We start from the raw sequence: 19,571 nt of genomic DNA, 5'->3' as shown, positions 1-19,571 counted from the left end.
AGACAGGGAGGCTCCCATCTGAGCTCTGGGTGGGCCGGGGGGCGCTCCTCCTCCTTCCTCAGCGGGAAGAGGCAGGTTTTCGTCCAGTTAACTCGCAACCCAATATTTTGCCGAAGCGCTCTAACAGTCTCTTTGCGCCGTCCACAGCTCCCTCAGCATCTTCTAAGAAGAGGAGAAGGTCATCTGCGTACAGGGAGATGTAGTGGTGGGTCCCTCCGACCTCCAAACCGTTGCTATGCAATCCCCTTCTAGCCATCGCTGCCAGAGGTTCCACTGCGAGCGCAAACAACAGGGGAGAAAGTGCACATCCCTGTCTCGTACCTCGATGCACCTCGTATTGGTCCGACACTAGAGGTCCTACCCTCACCCTTGCTTTCCCTGAAGCGTAAAGTACCTTTGTCCACTTTATATACCCCTCACCCAGGCCAAAGCCCTGCATCACCCTATACAGGTATTCCCACTCCAGGGTTTCGAAGGCCTTTTCAATGTCCACAGCCAATACCAGGGGGGCCCTCGCTTCCGGCGGCGGGTCATTTACTAATCTAAGCAATCTACGGATGTTGTGAGTCGTATTTCTAGTGGGTATAAAACCTGACTGATCCTTATGAATCAGGGCTTGCATGTGGGGCAGCAGTCTGGTGGCCAACACTGTACTCAAGATTTTGTAATCCGTTGTCAGCATTGACAACGGCCTATAGGATGCTGGGTCCATGCTGTCCCTTCGCAGTTTCAGCAAAGGAATCATAATGGCTTCGCGCATAGACTGAGGAAGTCTGCCCTTTTCCCTGGCCTCGTTATATATTGCCTGTAGCCTCGGGGTCAGCTGATCTAAATATTTCCCGTAGAATTCGACAGGTAGCCCATCCATCCCCGGTGTTTTGTTATGCGCCATCCGCTTTATAGCCCCTCTTATTTCCGCTAAGTCTACTGGGCCGCCTAGTAAATCAGCCTGGTCTCGCTCCAGTTGCGGCATCCGCAGGTCACTCAGGAATGCCTCTAGTGCCTCACTCTGGTCCCCCAAGTCGCTCCTGTATAGTTGCTCGTAGTACGACCGGAAGCACCCCAGAATTTCTGGCTGTGTCCGGAGCATATCGCCCCCACATCCCTTCAGGGTCAGAATCGGGAGAGCGCTCCGGTTGGGATTCGCCAGCCAAGCTAATAGTGGTCCAGTTTTGTCCCCCTCTGCCAGAGTCTTCGTTAGGTACGTTTTGTAGTCGAAGCTACGGAGGCGCTCCACCTCCACAGCCACTGCTTCGCGCGCCTCACTCACTCTCGCCTGTAGCTCAGGGTGGCCCGGGCGTTCCTGCTCTGCCTCTCTTAGCTTAAGCTCAGCCTGATCTAGGTCCTCCACCAGTGTCCTGCGCACTCCTGCATATTTCCCGATGCAGTGTCCCCTTACCACTATTTTAAATGCGTCCCATTGCACAGCTCTGGACGAAGCAGTGCCCTAATTTTCTGTGAAGTAATTAACGATCCGATCCTCTAGACCTTCCCGGAAGGGTGGATCGTCCAGTGTGTCTGGCCGGAGCCGCCATGTCGGGATCTTTGACAAAGTGTTCATCCAATCTAGGGTGAGGTTTGGCAACCTCGCCCCAGAATGGTCCTCCATCTGGTGGCCCAAACAACTGGGCTCTCCACCCATCCCAGTGGTAAAAGTGAGGAACTTGGGAGTCATCTTTGATAGCAAACTAACTTTCAACCTTCATGTCAACAAGGTTGTCTCCTCTGCTTTCTTCATGTTAAAGAAAATAAAGAAATTGCTGCCTTATCTCCCCTCCTCTGCCGGGAAGACTTTAGTTACCACTCTGGTATTTTCCAAAATGGATTATGGAAATGCCCTCTTCCTCAACACCCAGAAATCTGTGCTGTCAAAGTTACAGTCTGTACAGAACGCGGCTGCCAGAATTCTTTTAAACATCCCTCGCCGCCAGCCTACTACCCTTGCCATCCGCCAGCTTCACTGGCTCAGAGTAGAGAGCCGTATTAAGTTCAAGGCCCTCTGCATTGCCTATAAGGCCGTGCATGGCACAGGACCCAAATTCCTGACTGAGGCACTCCAGCTGTACACCCCCAAAAGATTGCTGAGATCGGCTAACACTTGCCTTCTACCTGTACCTCGCACCAGAACGGCAACATGGGGAGACCGTCGCTTTTTAGTGGCTGCACCAAGACTCTGAAACCTTCTTCCACTAAATATCAAAAATGCCCCCAACCTGATGAGCTTCCGGAATCTCGTAAAGACATGGCTGTTTGATCAGTGAACTCTACTATTATGATCCTGCTAGCTCACACATGCGCCGAGACACCTCCGGGTAATTGTTTGCGCAATAAAAATCTCAAAAATAAATAAATAAATAAATAAATAAATATCGTGCGTGTTAAGTATTCAGGCCGGGCCACTGCCGGGAGTATTGCCGGGGAACAGAGGAAGGTGTCCAGTCGGACATGGAGGTCGTGTATGCTGGAGTAGAATGAATAATCTCGCTCTGTAGGATGTTGCGCTCGCCAGCTATCTGTCAGTTCCCACTTCCCCTGCCACTCCGTTCTGTACTTCGCTAATCTATGCACAGGGGATGCGTGTAGTGGAGGGTGTGATCTGTCTAAAGTTGTGTCTGCTATTGAGTTGAAGTCCCCCCCATCAGCATGTGACCTGTGAAGTAGGTGGCCAGCGCCCTGGATAACTTCGCAAAAAATGCTGTCTGATCTACATTAGGCGCGTAGACACTACTAAACACAATGTGTCGGCCTCTAAGTAGTCCCTCAACCGCTACAAACCATCCATCTGGGTCTACTGTGTGTCTAGTGACTTGGAAAGGCACTCCCGCCCTCACCCAAATTAATACTCCCCTAGCAAAAGCAGAGTATGTGGTGTAATACAGGTGGCCCCGCCATCTGTGCTGTAGCGCCACACCTTCTTTTTTGGTCAAGTGGGTTTCTTGTAGGAACGCTATGTGCACTCCTCTGCGGACTAGATAAGAGTGGATTATGTGTCTCCTCGTCATTGTTGTCAGACCCTGCACATTCCAGGCACACATTTCAACGAGCCCATATCAGCCATCGTCCCACTCTGTTCGGTTCAAATCAGAAACAGTACGCACCCAGACACCAGACACCATCCCATCCCCGCCCTACCCCAACTCCCCCCCCCTCCCCCCCTCCTCGAACTACACCTCGAGCTACCCCAACTTCTCCAGGTCCCCCCTCCCCCAGAACAGGACCGAACTGCAAAGGAGTCGCTCCCATCCAAACTGGTGAGCAAACGCGCCCACTGACTACTTTATCCCGTAGTGAACACTACGGAGGCCTTATGGGCCCTGTGGTACGTGTGCTAGCTACTGAAACCCTTCAAGCACCATTCCCATGCCCCCGCCCCGCAATACCCAATGTGACTCACGATATTTCAGTCTTACAGTGGTCTGCTCAAATGTTCATGGAGGCTACAACGTCTGTTTTCATGCTCTTCAGGTACTGTGGACAGCATTCAACCTTCGATGATTTCCCCTGATGTCTGAGGCGTGACCTTCGGTCCCCTGGCCCCACCCTACTCCGATAATTCAGTGTCTGAGCCCGTGCCCTAGGCTTCCGAGCCTGATTCCCTCGCCGATTGGGTCAGCGCCGACCCTGACACCTCCTTCACTGCCTGCAGTGCTGCTCTTCGTTCCTCCTCCGTTTGAGAGGTCGTCGGTTTTTTGGACCCACGTTTGCACCCACGAAGCCTTCGTGATTGCCTGGTGGTGTGGTTCTGGCGTTCCTCCTCGGCCCTAAACCGAGCCCCGTCCGTGTCAGCTTTGTAGGTGTCCCACCAGGTCCACGCCTCCGCCGATGTTGCGAAAAACAGCGCCTTTTCGTCTACTATCACTCGGAGTTTGGCCGGGAACAGCAGCGAGTACTGTAACCCCTCTATACGTAGCTCTTTTTTGATAGAGAGGAAGGAGGCACGTAGTTTTTGAGTCTCAAACGTGTCGTCCGGGAATAGCGTAACCTTGCTATTGTCCACCTGAAATGGACAGCGTCTCTGGTCCGCTGTAAAAGCCAGTCCCTGTCCTTGTAATGGAGCAGTTTGATGACCACAGGGCGAGGCGGTAGGCCCGGTTGGGGGGGCCGGGAAGGAACTCGGTGCGCTCGCTCCAGGGTGAAAAAGGGAGAGAGACCTTCCGGGGCAACCACAGTCTTTAGCCAGTCGTGCAAGTAGCCTACCATGTCCGTGCCTTCCTTTTTTTCGGGAAGACCCACCAGACGTACGTTGTTCCGCCGACTGCGGTTTTCAGCATCCTCCGCCCTCCTCTCCAGGGCTTGTATCCGCTCCATCGCTTCCGTGAGTCGACCATCCATCGATTTATGTGCAGGTACGATATCCTTCAGGGTGTCTTCCGCACTCTTGACCCTATCCGTTAGCTTCGCGTGGTCCGCCCGCAGAAGCCCCATTCCCGTCGACACTTGCACAATGTCTTGATGTAGTGCCTCCTTCGTGGCAGCAATAGCTTCCAGTATTCGGTCCTGCATCTGCAGCAGGTCCGTGGAGGATTGCGGTAACTCTTCCGGCGTTTCCGTGGCTGGGCTCCCGTCCCCCTTGACTCCCCTAATCTTTCCCATCCTGATCCCTCGGTGTGGTCCCAGGCTCCCAAGGATGATCAGGTGTTGCCGGGGTCTCCGGCGGCAAGTAGGCCGTTGGCCTCGCGGTGCTATTACCACAATCCGGACGTCCAGCAGTACCTCGACCCTTTGAAGTTGGTGCGCGGGGTCCGAGGCGGGCACTGAGTGCGGTATCACTCTCTCGGAATCACTCAAGCCCCACTCGTTTTACCGAGGGCCAGCCTCTGCAGTCTCTCCCCTTCAGGGGGTAGTGGGCTGGAGTCACCTGCTGCCCCTCGGCGCGTGTTGGGGCGATGGGCGCCAATGCCAGGATGTCAACACACCACCCAGTGGTAGAGCGGGTCTCCCTCGGGTCTGTCCGTGGTCTTGGTACCACTCCGGTCACGCCAGGCTCAGGGGCCCGCGTTATAGGCACCGTCCCTGCTCCCCTCGCTCAGCTCCACTTCGCCTATCTTCTCTGTGCGGCAGTGCGGTGGGGCTGGAGCAGCCTCCCCCGAAAAAACAACTAGTCCCCGAGACCGGGGTATAGATTAATTGTCACTTGGGTCCGTGGAGGGTGCACCCGGTCCCGGCTTTCCGCTCCATCGCCACACTGATCTAGTCTGATGGCGCCGTGGTCGGGCCCAACACTCAACCGGGCCCCTCACTGAATAGTTACTTCCGCCCAGCCGGGCTCCAGGACAATGCAGAGTCCACAGGGGTCGTAGGCCTGAAAGCCGGGTCCTAAACTGATCACCTCCCGGGCGGGGTGGAGCCTCGCCAGGGCTGCTTCCGCGTCCGGACCCCTTACCGGTCCTCCTGAGGTCAGGGCCCGCTGTGCATCCTCCGTGTACAGACTAACCGCCGGGCCCTGGGGCAGGGCACGGGATCCGGTCGGCCCCCCTTCACTGCAGGCCTCCGGCCAGTCGAAGCCCAGGCCCCGCCGTCTTCACTCCGTGTCCCACTCGGCAGGCCCAGACTGGCGAGGTCCTCGGATCCGCCGTCCCGAGTCACACTGGTCGCCGGGGGGTCCGCCGCGGCACACCGCGCGCCTCCCGGGCTGTCGGAAGGGCGCCTTCCCGTTCCCCTGCACTCTGGATGGAGGTAGGCCTCTAAGCCGGGGAGTGGATTTTGATTCCAGGGGCGGGCGGAGCCTCGCCAGAGCCGCCCCCGTGCGGCGCTCCGCGCTGTCTGCTCCAACGCCGGGGGGTCAGGGGCTTCCAGGTCAGTTTAGTACACCCTCCAGCCACTCATAGTCTCGTCGCTGCGTCCCCCCGTAGGGCTCCGGGGTGGGTGCTGGCAGTCCATTCTGGCTGAGGCGCTCTAAGTAGCCGCCATCTTGGCACCGGGGCACAGAGCTCTCGTCCCCGGTCAGGGTCCGCTACAGCATTCCGATCGGCTCACCTCCCGAACCGGAGCAGGCCTTACCTTTCCCACTGGGGCCCCACCGATTGTGGAGGGGTCCCCAGGTCGAGTTCAGGATTATTAGTCGGATTCCCGGGCGGAGGGTCGGGAGCCTCACTAGGCTGCGACCGGCTCCATCGGCTGCTAGCCACGCCTCCCTAGGCTAAGTAAATACCATAGCGATACATCTCACATATGCCATATGCTAAGGAGGGAAACTGGCTTAAGAGTCTAGTGCCCCATATTTCAGCCCAAAATAATATCTAATGATACAAAACCCCTCCATCTGTTTAACATATTCCGTATTGTTCTTGAATACAGCCCATGTGGGCAATTATAAGTGAGAATCTGACATATAGTGTTTCAAACTATTAATGTTATTTTACCTAATGTAAGATACTTTGTTGAATTTTCTTACATGACAAGCAATGTTCACACCAACCATACTTTATGCTGCCACCACTAAAATCTCTTTTGACTTTGTGTTTATTCTACTGTGATACTTACAGCCTTTGCTGAAAAGTAATAGTGAAGCTAATTTTAACCTTCTCCTACGGAGGGGTGGGTTTGGGTTCACATAGAAAGCTACTTTCATTGCCCTAATTATGTGGGCTATAAATGCACACTAAGGGCCTCATCGGCGTTCAATCCCTGTGGGGCCTTAGTGTCCAGAAAGATAATGTACCGCGACTCTCGTCTCCAGAGGGCCAGTTGTCTGTTCCCCCTCTGATATTCTTCTTCACATGGTCGATCATGAAGTACTTAATGTTCTCCGCTTTTCCCCCATGTATGGTATTGATGTGCCTTGACACTGGGTATGAGGGGTCGTTGTTAGCGATAGCTCTTAAGTGTTGTAACACCCTTACGTGGGCGGGATGGATAGTGCTGCCCACGTATTTTTTATTACAGCTACATTGCAAGACGTAAACTGCAAAGTCCGTCTTGCATGTATAATTTGCACATATCTCTAGTGGTTTTTTTCTATGTGGCACATCAACTTTGGTAACATTCATTCCATACTGGCATGCTTTGCACTTAGTGTATTTATAAAACCCATTTTTTGTTTTTAACCAATGTGGTTCTTTCTTCTTCAGGACAGGGACATTCACTGCCAATTCTTCCTTCATACTTTTAGTTTTACGAAAAGTAAGCTGAGGAATTTTATTACAGCTATTCCCTATCACAGGATCATTCCTGACTATGGGCCAATGCCTATAAATGATATTTCTAAGTTGTTTCTGATAGGCATTGTATCCTATGATTAGGCGTGGGGTCCCTGTGTTTTGTTTTGACCTTGGTGTTCCTGGTTTGTGAGAGAAAAGTAAATCTTTTCTTTCCTTCACATCGCATTTTTGTTCTGCTGTCTTTAGTGTATGTTCAGGATAGCCTCTGAGGCGCAATCTGCCAAACAAACTAGCCATGGAATCTTTGTAGTTTGTGTCCGTACTGCAGTTTTGCCGCATTCTCAGACATTCTGCATTGGGGATGCTATTTATTAAGTTTGGGGGATGGTAGCTGGAGGCGTGAAGGATGGTGTTTCCAGAGGTGGGCTTACGGTAGGTACTCGACTGAATTTTCCCATCTGCCACAAACAACTCCAAATCTAGGAAATGTATCCTACTCTTGCTGGTTTCACATGTGAACTTAAGATTCAGGCTGTTTTGATTTAATTGCTCTGCAAATTCCCTTGCACTTTCCTCACTTCCTCTCCAAATAGTAAAAATGTCATCAATATAGCGACTATAATGTGCCATATTTTCTGACATTTCTGCAGTGTGTGTCTTCATGAGTACTTGCTCCTCCCACCAGCCCATATGCAAATTTGCATAGCTGGGGGCGAAGCAAGTACCCATGGCAGTCCCCTGTGTTTGTTTGTAAAGTAATTAGTTAAAGGCAAAGGTGTTGTTCTCCAAACACCACTCAATCATTTGGAGCAGCATCTGAGTGTGTTGATACAAATCAATGCTTCTACCGCCCAAATAATGCTTAATTGCATTCAAACCATGTCTATGCCTTATGCTTGTATAAAGGCTGTGTACATCCAAAGTCATGAACACAAAATTAGTATCCCATTTTATGTCAAAGATTTTTCTAAGAAAGTCCCCACTGTCTTTTGTATAGGAAGGTAGTGTTTTTACATGAGGTTGTAGGAAAAAGTCTACGAACCGGCTAGTGTTTTCAAACAGCCCTCCTATGGCGGAAATTATAGGTCTTCTGGGGGGGCAGGTTGCATTCTTATGCACATTTGGAATGAGGTACAAATTTGGAGTTACTGGGTAGTTGTTCTTTAAAAAGTCAAATTCGCTTTTCGAGATTGTTCCAGCACTTTTCCAGTCATAAAGACTCCTATGGTACCTCTCTTTGAATGTTAGAAATGTTAGTCGCACTGATCCTCTGGTAACATTCTTTATCAGATAGCTGAAATTGTGCTTCAGAATTGTACATTTCAAGAGGCCAGAGGACCACGTTCCCTCCTTTATCGGACCAACGTACCACTACATCGCTTCTTTCTTTGATTTTAGACATGACATTGTCATACGCTAATCTCTCATTAGCATGTGTTTTAAAGAAGTCATTACTACTTGTCCTAGACAGAGATTTTAGGTCATGTATGACTTTGTCTGAGAAGATATCGATGCAGTCTTTGAGCATGATAGGGCAGAATGTGAATCTTGGTTTAAACTGTGTTTTAGTAGCACCCGCAGTGTAAATCCCTGCATGATCCTCCACATCTTGGGTGTCCATAATGCCATCATTTTCGTTAGTATCCAGATCCGCCATTTTCTTGATGAATGTCATTTCATCAATTCGCCAATTCGTGTCATTGGTCGGTTCTTTGTCACTGTTATTTCTCTCTTTATAATTGAAGAAATGTTTTTTCAATTTTAATTTCTGTATGAACTGGTGTATATAAATAAATAAATATATATATATACATATATATTTATGTATATATATATATATATATATATATATATATATATATATATATATATATATGTATATATATATATATATATATATATATATATATATATATGTGTGTGTGTGTATTTATTCAATCAATATGCATTCATTGCAAACTTATGCTTAGAATGAAACATTGCTTTACTATGTACAGCACAATTCCATTTTATGCATCGCAATGGTTCTAATGCATTTTTTCTGTAGCTATGTTTTGGATATATTTAAAATGTTTAGAATTTAGTAACGTCATACATACGAAAGTGGAGTTGGTGTTGTGTGTTGATTTAGATTCCGTATGAATTTCCCCATTCATGCCCTTCTATGGGTACAATTCACATTGCCCTTATATAGGCATAGAATTCCAGCCCTTATTTAGGCATTGTTCATGCTAATCAAATACAGCCATGGCTACCTACATCCGTTCATCTATATCACGAGTTCTTGGAAAACAAGACTCTTAAGCCGTTAGGACTTTCCCTTGCTTGGAAATTGATTTTTCCAAGAACTCATTTAACATGCAAGAACATCTATTCCTTAGGGGTTTATTCATGAAGTTCCTATGCCCGACTTTTATGTCAATATCGGAATTCCTAAACACCTTCAAGGTATAAATATGCCTTCAGTTGCTATGGCAAGGTACAGTGCACTTCAACTACCTACTTGCATGCGGCTCGCCACAGCAAGTCCCGAAGGAAGCCAAGTCCCCAACTGAGGCACTGACCAGATGCTGTCATCCAGCTGAGAATAAAGCTCCAGTTTTTCTGACTCCCCTTGCAGGGTGTTAGAGATCGAGTCCCGGGAAAGAGATACCAACCTCTCATTCTAAGGTATGGAGCTGATTAGAACATAGAAAGACTTTTGGCAACCCTTGGCAACATTAGTTAAACTAAACTATAGCAAACTCTTGGCATAAGTAAACCAGGCTAAGACAGCACCTACTTCTTCCCTTGTATTAGACTTAGGTTAGGTACACTGTGGTAGGATTATTTAGAAGCATCAGATAAGTATTTTAGCCTGTGTTATTTATGTATGTATTTTAACTAATATATGTCATAGCTACAAGACATGCTATTACAGTATTATTTTATCCTACTGCTAACGCTGTACATTTTATACTTCGCATTTTGTCTTACGATTGTAACAGTTCATATCTCTTGCATGAGAAATAAGACTGTTCAATAAACCCTTTTTATTGAAATGCCTGTCTCTCTATTTCTGTGCAACTCTGTAGAAAAGAAGCATGCACGATTGACTGAGTGAAATGAGTATCTATAGTTTCCACGACTCTGAAGATATTGTTCTGACTCTAATGGAAAAAAAGTTGTCATGTTTATGCGGTTGTCAGAAACAAATCCTTTCTTGTTCATTGGAGAAAGTTTCTAGTGACTTCTGAGTTAGCCGGCACACTCACAATTAAGTTTATTAGCGACATACTGACTCTCGTCCTATGTTAAAACTATAGTGTATAATATTCCAATGTGCAGAGTCTATCAGAGATATAGGAACTACACTACAAAGCCTTAAGGGTGAGGTAGCGGGGCGTGGCTTAGGAGCCGAGGGAGATGGCCGCCGTTCCGTGGAGCTTCGTGGTGGCGTAGGGCAACGGGATACCTCCAGGTCTATAATCCTGCTCTACCGGCCCTGAGAATGCGTTTTTATGTGTCAGAACCTCTACTGCTCCAAATGTGATCTTCACGGGCATCTGGGGTGAGTGTGAAGGTTGTATTTTGGCACTTTGTTTCCAACCACGGCTCGATGCTGAATCGCGGCCGCAATTTTGTGTATCTGTTGCTCCCCGCATTTCCCGTCTGACATCCTGATACGCTGTTCTTCATTTATAAGATGCACAATTCTCTACGTATTACCTTTATTTCTTCCACATTTTCTCTCATGTTGAATGATTTATCGAGGAATGCATACTTTTGACTGGAACCTTCTGTGTTTTTTTCATTTTACTTCATTTTTCCACAAAAATATATCTGCTGTATCTCAGGCACCATTTTAAAACTTGAGGCTTTTTTGCTTGTACAATGTATTTCTCACATCTTCTATGGAAATGCCTCGCACAAACCGCAGTTACACTCAACACACTCACCATGCATCATTAGAAGACCATAATCCCTTCAGTGTACTGCAAGACAATATGAAGGAGGCAGTTAATGACTCCATTGGATCACGGGGTTCTACAACTAATACTCCTCGTTCATGCTCCAAACCTGGTTCTAAAATACCTTCCGCAACTGTTCCTTCGTCAGGCAAGCATGTAAAGACGAACCCACCTTCTCCTACTAACTCCACCTCCTCAATTTCCATGGAACTTTTACTTGACAAAATGTGTTCCCTCATGCCATACATGGAAGAAACTAACTCTCACCTCCAAAGTCTTGCGGATAATTGGTCTCACACTAAGCAAACTGTTGAGGACCTTGAAAATTGAGTAGAATTAGTCCAGGCAGTCACTGATAAAGTTCCAACTTTACGCTGAGAGATACAGCAACTTAAGCAGCAGGTTGAAAACTTGGAAAATGGCAATAGGCGTAATATCCTATGCATTTATGGTCTCACTGAGGGTCTCGAAGGTTCCAATCCCATCTCAATTTTTCAATCCTTTTTGCCAACTCTTTTGGGCTTTGGAGACTCTCCTTCACTGAATATTCAACAAACTCATCGCCTAGGACAGAACACTCACTCTTCTCCTTCTTCATCCTCTTCAAAGAAACCTAGAGGAGTCATCTTGTATTTTTTGGAATACACTGACTTGCTTAAAGTTATTCTTGCTGCCAAACAAAAAGGGAAAATCTTTTGGATTGGGTCTACCCTCTACTTTGCCCAAGATTGTGCAAAATAACTGTGGACCGTGTGAAGACATTTTTGGATATGAGACCTGCACTTCCCAACCTAAATGCTCGATATGGCCTGTTCCAGCCATGCCTTTTCAATGTGACCTACAATAATAAAACTACTACCTATGAGGATTCCGCAGCTCTTCGAAGTTTCTTGAACACCAGCAGAGATCAATCCATGGACACTCCTCGACCATAAATGTCTTAAGTATTTCAATAATGTTTTTTAATACATGTATTTACCTCCCCTCCTGCTGTATTTTGTTACGTTATTTGTTATGTTATAATGTTCCTTGTTAATGTTCTCTTTTTTCTTTTTTACCAGATGCAGTTCTGTGGTCCTTTGCTTTATGTCCTCTTTGTTCTTCCTGGAGAATGTTCCCCGTGCCATTCCCTCCTGGAGTCTTCTGTCCTATCTGCTACCTCCCTTATGTGGCTCCGCCATCCCGCTTCCAATGTATGTTTGTGGTATGTCTTTCCAGTACCTTTTTTCTTTATCATATATTTAGATTGTTTTGTTTTCCCGTTTTTGGTTGCTTTTTTCCCTCTTTCACACAATTATCTTCATTCTCTACCACCAGATTTTTGACAGGTTTTGTATTTTCTTTCTTTGCTCTGTTCTTCCTTTTTTATAACTTCCCTTTTCATATCTTGTTTATCTTTCAAACTCTATGATAGATCTCCTATTACTTCTTCTCCCCTTTTTTCAGTCCGTAATTTGCACTTTTTTCTTTTTTCACGTATCTTTTTTCTTTTTCTAAGTAAGGACTTTGATCAGTCCTCTGTTCACACAATAATTGTTCATGTAAAATGTATTAGTTACCTTTAGAGTTACTATATGGAATGTAAAAGGAGTAAACAATCCTATTCAAAGACAACTGGTATTAACCCATTTAGCTAAATTAAAAACAGACATTACATTAATTCAAGAAACCCATTTGTCTGAAACTGAAGCATCTAAACTGAAAGATGTCGGGTAGGCAATTTTTTTTCCTCCCCTGCTCTAGGTAAGAAAAATGGAGTCTCAATTGTTTGTCATAAGAAATTTCTGATCTCAGTTATTCATCAAGAATCAGATTCAGAAGGTTGTTGGGTATTCGTTAAACTTCTTATCAATCAGATACCTGTAGTATTTTGTAATGTTTATACACCAGTTCATGTTGATAATGTTTTTTGGATCCATATTTCAGATAAACTTCTTCTATTTGATGATGATTATATTGTTTTTGGCGGAGATTGTAATCAAGTTCTTGATCCCGAATTAGACAGGCATTCTTCAGTTCAATTTGTTAACACTAAGATGCACTCACAATTCACTTCCACCATACGCCGCAAGTCTCTAGTTGGCATTTCGAGGCTCTGCAACCCAGATCTTAGAGAATATAGTTTCTACTCCCCTCTACACCAATCACAATCCCGAATTGACTATCTCTTTTTCAATAAATCCCTATCCCAATAGGTTCTCCATTCTGAAATTGGTTCTATCTTAATGTCAGATCATGCTCCAGTTTATGTTGATTTGGATTAGTTTTAATGTTACTTTATTATCTGATCCTAATTTTCCAAGTCAATGTACCTCTTTTACATCTGAGTTCTTTTCTTTCAATTCTACCCCTGATTCCTCTCCGGTAATGGTCTTGGACTCTTTTAAAGCTGCAGCCAGGGGCTTTATAATGAATTTTGTTTCACAAAAAAATAGGTCTGTTGAAGCTCAAACTGCCAAATTGCTCACTAAAATCAAGCAACTTGAATATACTTACTATCATTCAAACAATGAAACATCTCTAAAAAATCTTATTGATGCAAAACTCACCTTCAATAAACTATCCACATATGCTGCTTCGTCCTATCTTTTAAAATGTAGTTCTCGTTATTATAGAGGCCAAAATTAAATGGGGAAATTATTAGCTAATTACCTGAAAAGAAAACGAGAACGTACTAGAATAGAATCCATATGAAATACTGCAGGCAACTCAGTATTTAAGGAAAGTGATATGTTAAATTAATTTGTCTCCTTTTACAAAAATGCATACACCCCTGAGCGACAACTAACCTGAAATGATCTTTCTTCGTATTTTCAAACTATTAAATCTCCTCCTACTCATCATACTGATTTCAGCTCTTCAGAAACTGATATTTCTTTGTCAGAAATTACACATGCAGTGTCAGTATTAAAACAAGGAAAACGCCTGGCCCTGACGGATTTACTATTGAATTTTATGCACACTTTGCCAACCTCCTTCTTCCACATCTTTTTAATTCTTTTATTGCAGCGGGTTCATCTTCTAGTACTTTCCAAGAGGCCATGATATGTTTAATACCTAAGGACAATAAAGATCCTTCTCTATGTAAAAATGACCGCCCAATCTCTTTAGTTAATCTTGATTATAAGTTATTTGCAAAAATGATCGCCCTTTGTATTGACCCCAATTTACCTAATCTTATTCGCCCCGAACAAGCGGGTTTTGTAAAAGGTTGACTGTCTTCTGATAACTGCAGAGTCTTTTTTAACATCTTTAGTAAACCTTCCTCTCTTGATTACCGCATTGTGGCTATAGCTTTAGAAGCAGAAAAAGCTTTTGACAGGATAGGGTGGGATTTCATGTTTCATGCCTCAAAGTGGATAGGATTTCCTCCAAAAGTAATCTCCCTTATTTCCTTATTATATGCAGGTCCAAAGCATCTATTTTTATTATCAGTAAAACCTCTGACTATTTTCCTCTTTTTAGAGGAGTAAGACGGGGATTCCCATTATCACCTCTCTTATTTATAATAGCATTAGAGCCCTTTTTAACCAAGATTAGACAAGATACTCAAATTACTGGCTTTCACTTGGACATTTCTCAAGTCTAAATGTCTGTATATACAGATTACACTCTTTTATATTGGTCCAATCCTGCCACATCCATTCCCTCCTTTCCTTCCCAAGTTGATGCTTTTTCTCAAGTATCTGGATATATCCTTAACTCAGACAGATGCAAGGTCCTACCTCTCAATGTGACATGCCTTAAACATGAATTTATACTTACCGTTTTTTCTTGGAAACCGTCCAAAATAAAGGATCTTGGCCTGTGGTTTTCCTCAAATATTTCCGACACATTAAAATTTAATTTTGATCACATCATCAAAACTCTGTCTAACACTTTTGAACACTGGCACCCACTTTTTCTCTCTTGGTGGGGAAGATTGGACTCCGTTAAGATGATGCTCTCCCCTTTGAGTTTATATATTCTTTCAATGATCCCTGTGCATATCCCGGCATTTCATTTTAAGAAAATTGATTCTCTATTAACGAAATTCCTTAGGAAGGGTAAATCTCTTCACATTGCCTTAACTTCTTTGAAAGCAGACAGATCCACTGGTGGACTTAATTTTCCTAACTTCAAATCTTATCACTATGCTTTTCATTTAAAACAGTCATCTTGTTGGCTTTCCTTTGATCAATGTATTCATCCTCCTATTTGGATTTAGTATAGAAAAGTATTTTACATCCCCTTTTGATTTGACAGAATCCCTTGCATTTACTAATAATATAGCATCCTTTCGTCCACCAGTTATTTCCCATACGCGCAAACTTCTCAGCCCTCTTTTACCCTTCCCTTTATCCTTCACCTTCTGTGTTAGATCAACAGCCTATTTGGCAATTTCACAACTATTATCGGATGGTGCCCCCTTATCTTTTTCTGAACTTCAGACAAAATTTTCACTACCGTCATCTGCTAAAGCACAATATCATCCTTTGCTTCCTTCTCTTACCCAATTCTCTTACCCAATATCTTCTTTCTTTGTCATCTGCCCCCAGTCCACCCTCAAGATGCTCCACCCTTTCTCCCTTATTAATTTCTTCTCCTTCAGCTTCCTCTCTATATAAACATTTATTTTTTTCCTCAGAAAGAGTAAAAACGAAGGCTGAGTTGACATGGGAAAAGGATTTACCAGAGTGCTGGTAGACCCTTATTTGGATAAATGATGTTTCGAAATCCATAAAACCTCTAGAGCTGCTAACACTTCTCAAACCCTTTATTTAATTTATCAACCCCTTTTATTTACCCCAGCTAAACTAGCCACTTTCTCACTGAACTCTCCACCTACATGTTGGTCTTGTCCCTGCACCCATGTTGATTTAAAACATATGCTTTTTTAAAGTCCCCCGATTTCTCAATTTTGGCAATTAGTTTGGTCCCAAATTAATAACATCTTTAAAACGGATGTATCTATCTCCCTTCCTACCATTTTCCTAGGTTCTTTATCTCCTCATCGGCCTCAATCACCACCCAATTTTAAATTAACAGATTTATTATTATCAGTCGCCCTCCATTTTACACCTTGGCTGCTCTTGAGGATCCTCTGCTGTGCTGGGCCATAATGTTAATGGGTGTGGTCATGACGAGCTCAGCTCGTCATGAGCACCCTAGAGGTATACCTCATGACGAGCTCAGCTCGTCATGAGCATCAAAGGGGTTAATAGCCTCTAACTGGAAACAAGCAGACAAAGTTACGTTTAAAGCATGGTGAAATGCTGTCTGTTTCTATCACAGACTTGATACTAATTACATTACTCCCATATCTTTATCTATTAGAAGAGACCTTTTGTGGCTCCCTTTAACTAATTACTGAACCTGGGCAGCCTCTTCTACTACTGCACCAATCAACACTCCGGATGAAGTTCGGAATCCTCCATAATGAATTATGTTGTCTTTTTACTCTTCTAATATTTAGTTAATAATGCTCCTTACATTGTGTTCCTTATCATAGTATGGTATTTATTTATTTTTCAGATGTTACATTGGTTATATTCATAAACCAGTTCCTATTTTGTGATACAAAGTTATGACATATTCTCTTTTTCCCTTGTTTTTCTCCCTCCCTTTTCATCCCCTCCTTTCTTTTGCCCCTGAAATTTCTACATAATATGTTATCTGATAATGATGGAATTTTTGTTCTGCCTTTCTCTTTATATTTTTCTATATACTTAATTGAGATATATTGTATTTCTTGTACCTGTTGTTTTTTCTTGATGAAATAAAATCAAACTTAAAAAAAAGGTTGCGGTAGCAATCTGGTGACCGGAATCTTACTGAGGACTTTATAATTCACATTGAGTATAGAGAGAGGTCTGTAAGATGATATGCAATCTTTTCCTATCCCCTGTTTTAAAATGTGTACCAGTACGACCCCACGCATAGTGGTAGGCAAGATATTTAGGGCTCAATCTGAGTTACAAAGCTTGATCAATACGAGGCCAGAAAGTCACTATATGTCAAGTAATGCCAAGTGGCAGAGACCTGGGGTAGGCGTATAGAGGTGGGTATAATAGTCCTGAAACTCCTCGTTGATGTTCTGTGGGGGTGTACACTTGGGCATCCACAGGGATAATCAGTTATAAGATCTGCTTAAGTTCATGGGTGGGATTAGCAAGCCAGGCAGGCGGGCAGTCAGTCCGGTTCCATTCACTATGGGCTTTGGAGAGAAATTGATAAAATTGTTCCCTCATTAGCCTTTCCAACAAGTCCAGTAGCTTTTTCGTCTCTGCTTGCAACTGTTGGTGGTTCACAGGATTGTGTGAGGCGTCCTTATCCAGCCTATCAAGCAGTCATTCCTGCGAGGTAATCTCATGTACTAACTGTCTCTGGATCCCTGCTGTCACAGCAATGCAATGGCTCCTAGAAACTATCTTAAATACCTCACATTCAACTAGATTGGAGGAGGCAATCTACTTATTTTTAGCAAAGTTGTCTTGGATGGTGGTTGACAAGGAGTCCTAGCACACCAGGTCCTTCGTTGTATCAGTATTCAGTTTCCGGAATGGGAATATGGGACTAGCAGTCTCCCAGAGGAGTGCCAGTAGGAAGTAATAGTGATCCACAAATACTTTGGCAAGGTATTCTGTATGTAATACCCTACTGCAAAGTGAAACCCTGTAGACGAGCATATGTAGACTTTCAAAAAAGGTCATGCATGCCTGAGTAGTGAGACCATTCTAACTCTTAACAGAACTCAGTGTATTAACAGAAGTCAGCATCCCTTCCAGCTCCTGCAGCACCGCATGGGGGAAGGTGAGCCATGGAACCAGGCCCTGAGTGCAGTGCGAGCACTGGGCAGAACAATGGTACATTAAAGACAAAATGTGCTTCTTCGCAAAGACAATTGCAAAAAGGAGCCAAAATCCAGTACACGGGGAAAGACAGACAGTAAAATGAACAAGACATTCATATTCAAAATATTTCATCAGCAGTGTCTGGTGTAATGGCAGGTAATTGCTTACTCAGTTTGAAACCTGTGTCACTGCTAGTGTGTGAATGGGCATCATCTTCAGAGCTCGTGGGTTATTTGGCATTACCTCAGGTGGTGGACAGAGTTGTTGCTGTCCCTAATGCCTCCATCCTACCCTCCTGCATCTGTCGGGCAGTAGGTCATGCACATCTGGGCCCTGAACAGCAGGTGTGCCGACGCAGTTCATCGGTGGGCGGGACCTGGTGTATGTGGCCCTCCGACTAGTGGTGATCCAACCATTGCCACTCTTCCTCAGGTGTGACATAAAACATGGTTTTCCTGTTCGATTGGATCTGGAGTGTGGCAGGGAATAAAAAAGGGTACCTTATCCCGCACTCTCTCACCCTCTTTTTCACTGTCAGGAAGGAGGCTCTCCGCTGCTGCACAGCCACCGTGAAATCCGGAAAGATGGATACTCGTGCATTCTCCACAATAAATGGCCCAGCCATCTGCACCTGCCACAGGATAAGGTCTCGATCCCAATAATACAGAAGACGGGTGATGACTGGTCAAGGGGGTGCCCCCAGAGTAGGGAATATAGCAGTCACTCTGTGTGCCCTCTCAAGGGTATAGTGTTTGGAGAGCCCCTCAGGTGTGACCACTTCCTACAGTCAGTACTCCAAGTAGGTGAGCATTAAGGGGTCCTGAACTCACTCCAGCAGCCCAATGACCCTGGTACTGTTTCTCCTGGCTCTCCCCTATTGGTCTTCAAGGCAGGGCTCCAAAATTGTAACCCTCCCAGTCCTAGATTACAAGTCAGCTGCTCTTGCTTTAGACTTGGGGCCCAGCTCTCCACGGTTGGATTCTACAGATTTTGTAGTGCTCGTTTTAAAGGATCCCCATGCCCACCACCAGGGAATCAATATCCCCCTCAAGGGCATCTTTTATTGACCAAATAGCTGCCAGCATAGTATCCAGTGTGTTTTCTTTGGGGAGTCAAAACCCCTTGGATGTTGCACCAGCCCCGGCATCCTCGTTGCTCTGCTGCAATCTTGCCATGCTGGAGAAGGCCCAGCAGAACTACGACAGGTACTCCCCCCTCAGTGCTGGGGCCCTGCAAGGCACTGTATCTTCCAGGGCCCACTGGGGCCCAAGCACCTCTCATGATGTGAAACGGGGGAGGGAAGAAGAATGGCAGTCTTTGGCACTGCCCTCCCAGGCAACGCGGCAAAGGACCAAGCGGGGCACTCACTGCGGGTCAGAACTGACGCTGGATGAGTTAGGAGAAAGTGAAGGGCCTCCATGACTCAGGGCAGGCAGCCCTGCCCTGCAGCCTGTGCTGTCATCTGGCCCTGAGCCACGGGCTGTTCAAAGCCGAAGTCCAGTAGAATGTGATCACCAGCAGACATATGGGTGTCTCCTGGTCACCACTCCAGGCAATACTGTTTGGTGCCACCATGCCTCCGGTCAAGAGAGAGCCAGGAGCCAGTTGGGACCTCAGCCATGCCTATGCTGATGTGAGAACCCTCATTCACCAGGTCACACAAGCACCAGAAGCTGCCATCTCTCGAC

Source organism: Lissotriton vulgaris, chromosome 6 (genome assembly GCF_964263255.1).
Source record: "Lissotriton vulgaris chromosome 6, aLisVul1.2, whole genome shotgun sequence".
NCBI classification, from domain to species: Eukaryota; Metazoa; Chordata; class Amphibia; order Caudata; family Salamandridae; genus Lissotriton; species Lissotriton vulgaris.
Note: the sequence above shows the minus strand (reverse complement) of the source record.